The sequence below is a fragment of the Sinocyclocheilus grahami genome, unplaced genomic scaffold (assembly GCF_001515645.1).
Source record: "Sinocyclocheilus grahami isolate Dianchi unplaced genomic scaffold, SAMN03320097.WGS_v1.1 scaffold17.1, whole genome shotgun sequence".
In the NCBI taxonomy this organism is placed as follows: Eukaryota; Metazoa; Chordata; class Actinopteri; order Cypriniformes; family Cyprinidae; genus Sinocyclocheilus; species Sinocyclocheilus grahami.
The window spans coordinates 3144134-3149612 of NW_015505196.1; the positions used below are offsets into that span (position 1 = coordinate 3144134).

The 5479-nt window shown below is 38.8% G+C and overlaps 1 pseudogene; it reads left to right on the forward strand.

Annotated features, from left to right (window-relative positions):
* Nucleotides 1-614: 614 nt before the first annotated feature.
* The window catches only part of LOC107552085 (von Willebrand factor A domain-containing protein 7-like), a 19546-nt pseudogene continuing 14681 nt past the window's right edge, over nucleotides 615-5479 (forward strand).

A 5479-nucleotide genomic window follows, 5' to 3' on the forward strand; every position in this document is an offset into this window, starting at 1 on the left:
TCAAGTTTGCCAAGCAACGTCGTCTTTAAAAAGACGCACCTGAAATTGCTCTTTTAGGGGAAAAAGCTCTTTTAGCATGCTGAGGTGTACAGGGGAGAGGATCATCTGCAAACAAACAGGGGGTAGTGTAGCCTGATGTGTGCAACCCACTCGACACGGGAAACCACCACCGCTGAAGCGCCGTCCGCCAACACGAAGAGCTCTCCAAGAGCACGCTGAACTCGTTCAGTCTTCTTCTCTCAGTAGAGTAGTCAGGAGCAGAACGATGTGATCTCTCGGCTCCGAAGCGAAAAGCTGAATATGCGCTGCATCTGCTGCCTACTTATACTCACGCTGTGATCAGCAGCAGCTGGATGCAATAATCGCATGCCAATGTGCATTGGCTCGTTTAGTTTACACTTGAAGTAGATTGGTCCCTCTAAGCGAGATCCCAATTCGTCGGTCCTCCGACGTGACGTCGAGAGTGACCGACTGAAAGGGAACTTGAGACACTATTCACAAGGGTTTTGTTACAGAGACAAAAAGAAGAAAAGTAGGCTAATGATATATTTCATTAAAACTTCATACACAATTAATTCCCATTATTAATTTTCTCGCAGTTGTCGTGAACAGTCATGGTTTCAATGGTTGTAGTGGCTGTATTTCTCCTCCAGGGAGCTTTATTTCAGCCCCCTCAAGCGGCAGCATTCAAAATCTTCCCTGCCGATGGATCCCTCACCCATCAACAAATCACTGAAGCAGCTTTCCTCCGCAAGATGGCGGAAGTGTGTCGTGACGTAGCCACTGCCCGGGGCAAAGACTTTACGCTACCTGTAAGATGTACAATTTTGATAGATAGATAGATATTTTTATTTGGGAACGTCGTATTACAAATTAGCAAACTAAACCAGACCTAACATATTATTGTATAATGTCATGAAGATTGGCATTTACAAGTGGACTTATTTATATTTGTATTAATTTCACACAGATTTTAAGTTTAAGCTGAATATTAGCCCATGATTTACTCACCCTCAATGCATCCTAGGTGTATATGACTTTCTTCTTTCAGACGAATCCAGTCAGAGTTATATTAAAAATGTCCTGGCTCTTCCAAACTTTATAATGGCAGTGGATAGTGTTTTTGTTTAACAGTCCAAAAGAAGTCCAATAAAGTGCATCCATCCATAATAAAAAGTGCCTCACATGGCTATAGGGGGTCAATAAAGGCCTCATCCAGCGAATCAAAATATCCATAATTAAAACATTATAAACTGTTTTCTCTAGCTTGCGCTAACTTTCATACTCACAAGCCAGGCGGATGACATAGGACATATGCTAGTCTTGCGAAAACCAACTTTTGTTTACAGGGGCAAAGGAAGCAAAGTTTCCTCACTTTAGCAAAGGAAAAGTAGTCTCCTCTTGGCTTGTATCGAATTCCTCCAACATTTTTCTTTACAAATTCTCATTTTGTACTTCTAATTCGTGACAAGTGTTTTGTTTTGCCCTCTCCTCCGTGCTTCCACGTTCATCACTTCTCACTGGTGCATACGCTACGCATATGTCCTACGTCATCCGGAACGGCTTGTATGTATGACAGTAAGCACAAACTAGAGAAAACGGTTTATAATGTTTTAAATATGGATATTTTTCTTACAAAAATGCACGCTTTATTGGACTTCTTTTGGACTGTTGAACAAAAACACCCACCCACTGCCATTATAAAGTTTGGAAGAGCCAGGACTTTTTTAATATGCTTTAACTCTGTTTGGATTTGTCTGAAAGACCGATATTTGCCCCCTGTTTCTCAACACTGGAAAAAAAGTGGATACTGCAGGATTTGTTAGCAGACCATTTGTACATAACTGCTTGAGGCTGTCTACATTGGATGCAACAAAGTGACCAATGCGAATCATTTCAAATTTGTGTCAGTACGTCAGAAATAAAGTGAGGCATCAGTTTACTGTAGGGAATTTGTCGTGTTGTGCCACGTCGCATCCAATGTAGACAGCATCGCTAATTATAATTGGTTCTATAGTATTTTGTCGCTGAGCTCACATCCGGTGTAGACACCGTTTACACTTTTTGCTTACTGTGACCTCACATTGTAACCACATCATGAGTGTCCTGGGAGCTCATGGTGAGATCACATTGTTACTTTTACTTTTAGTCATTTAGCAGACGCTTTTATCCAAAGCGAGTTACAAATAAGAAAAAGTAATTAAAACTAATATATATATATATATATATATATATATATATATATATATATATATATATATACACACACACACACACACACACACACACATTTAATCAAAAATATTAAAAGAACAAAAGGTATGAGTATAATAATGATTCTAACATAACACTAAGCCAAACACCAAAAAACAAACTACATGTGCATGTACAGCCACACACATATACATATAAATACATTCAATATATATATATATATATATATATATATATATATATATATATATATATATATATATATATATATATATATATATAATTTCATTTCCATTTTGTATGTTGAAGTACTGAAATAACTCAAATTAAATAAAACTAAAACTTAATAAAAAAAACCTATGTAGACATAATAAAAAAAACGAATAAAATGACAACATTACTACAACTGTACTAAAACTAAAATAGATAATACAAATCAAACTACATTAGTTTATCAGTAATCCTAAAAAAAGAACACTGAGCCAAACACACATGCTAAAATAACTTACTGACACATAGTAAGAAATAGTTATAAAAAAAAAAACTGAAACAAGTAGTAGGAAAGAGAAATAAAAAGCGATACTTATCCTTTGCCGGTGTAGTCGCACGGTAGAGTCGATGGTCCCCAGACTCCTCGGTCCTCACACGACCGCAGCCGCAACCGCGGTAAACTAAGCTTATTTTTTTATTAGTTTAACAAAACTCAAATTGAATTCAGCTGGACACACTTTCCTGTTTATCACAACAAATGGCCAAGCAAAGCTCACGACACTGACAAGGTACGCGATACAGTACGAGACCAAACGCGATTTGTTGACTGGGAAGTTTTGTTTTCTGTTACAAACTAGGTTACAGAATTCATAAATGCAAATTTTCTGAATTTTAATGCTCATTTTTTTTCTTCCACTCATCACCTCCAGATCAACAACAAACTGACTGCAACTACGTCCAGAGAGCATGCTCAAGTTCATGTTGCTACCCCACTGAAATGGTCAATGCGCCTTAACTGATGTTTCCGTAAATGTTTAATCCGTTGACATTCAAGTAGACACCGTAAGAACTACGAACAGACAAAACAAAAACAAACAAATACATAGACCAAATACGAAACCGAACATTACATTACGCATCATACAATGTACAAAATCAATTACCTTATTACCCTTTTCAGTGAGATGCACAAGTACAATGACAAATATTCATTGTTTTCAACCATATAATACTTATTTTAGGGTTCAGACATTTAAATACACATAAGTACTAGCAAAACCATACATTTACAGTAAAATGCACGCCGATGTCTATGGAAACGGCAATAATGATCCTTACAAATAATCTGACGACATGTTTTTATTGATATCATATACAGATTGTGTAGGTAACTATAAAGTTTACTCTGCTCTTCTCCCAGTTTACCGGAGACCTACTTTAATGATCACGATACATTTTAAAATAACAGTCGCCTAAAAAAAAAAAAACTCACGCTGGGGGCTCAGCTAGAATATTTTAAACTCACGTGCGAAAGGGTTAAATGAAAGAATCTGTTAACAAAGAATCAAGCATCTCAATGTGAATGGCACGGGAAGAAAGACAGGTAAAGATCAATCCATATCTTTTATACACCTTTCGTCCTTGTTTCACAGAAAATGGACCGAAACGGTCCATACCACTGTAAGTGAACGGGGGCGAGGGATTCACTCTCTCTGAAGGCAAGTCCGCCATCCTTTGCTCTTCCATTGGTCGCCTATGTTTTCTACAGGTGACAATTACGCACATAAGATGCTACAGCACGATTAATGCCAGGGATCCAAAAACCCTTTGAACGGATTTCATTGATGGTAAACCCTTTACCTTGATGCTTAACTCTTTCATGGCAATCAGCTATGATCAACCTTGTAATATGATGGTTTTTGGGAATAATTACGGGATGTTTAAGTGAATGGCAAAGAGAAGAGTTACCAAGTCGTCCTCCCACCTTAAGCACACGGTCACTGTCAAGAAATGGGTCAAGGCTGTACAATTCATTGTGAGATGACAACTGGGCACCTTTACTTAACACTTTCAGTTCGGTGCGAAACACATGGTTTTGTAGAAGTTTGACTATTAGGCACTCTGCCCTTTCTCTCTCCTCAACTGTAGAAAGACTGCTTGATTTATCCTTGTTAATTCGTCGTTGAATGCGTGCAATTGCTCTGACCACATGAGACCAAGATGAAAACTTACACCGGCGATTTACAATAGTTCCCTGCTCCATTGCTTTTGTGTTAAATGTTTGAAAACTTCTGACTTCAGAGTCACTTAGTTGTAATTCTGGAACTTCACTAGATGGGAGGGCCATTTCCTTATTCCACAAGAACCCTGGCCCCGTGAACCAGTTAGACGAGATCAGTTCATCCACGGTGAGACCTCTTGAGACATGATCCGCAGGATTGTCTTTTGTTGGAACATATCTCCATTGCTGCGGCACAGTGCTTAAATGAATCTTTTGTACTCTGTTAGCAACAAACGTGTGGAATCGTCTGGCCTCATTATTGATATATCCCAGAACAACCTTAGAGTCGGTCCAGAAAAATTCGGTAATGCCAGTATATCGAAGCTCTTCTTTAAGGATTCTACTGACACTTACTGAAACAACTGCAGCGGTTAACTCCAACCTCGGAATAGTTGTAATCTTTATCGGGGACACACGAGACTTTGCCATTACAAGAGCAACATGAACATCTTCGCTTTCATTTTTTAATCTCAGATATGAGCACTGCCCGTACCCACTAGAACTAGCATCCGAAAAATGATGCAGCTCCACTTCTTTCACCCTTCCAAATGCAGAAGGAACATATGTGCGGAGAAGAGTAACTTTCTTCAAGTTGTTCAGATCCCTTTTCCAGCACTCCCACCTTGGCTGCAACTCATAACTCAGTGTGTCATCCCAACCTGCACCCTTTCTACATACTTCCTGAAGTATCTTCTTTCCACAAAGGATGAATGGAGCTAAAAAACCTAATGGGTCATACAATGATGCAATCGTAGACAAGATTCCACGTCGAGTTTCTGGTTGCTCCTTGAGGCAAACATCAAACTTAAAACAGTCAAGTTCCACATTCCACTGAATTCCCAGTGTTCGCTCTATCAAGGAATCGTCAAATGAAAGATCAGGTTCTTTTAAGTCATTAGCGCATTCTGAAGGAGGGATACTTCCCAGAACAGCTTTGTCATTGGACACAAATTTGTGAAGTCTAAGACCACCAATAGCGCAAAGTTCTCGAGC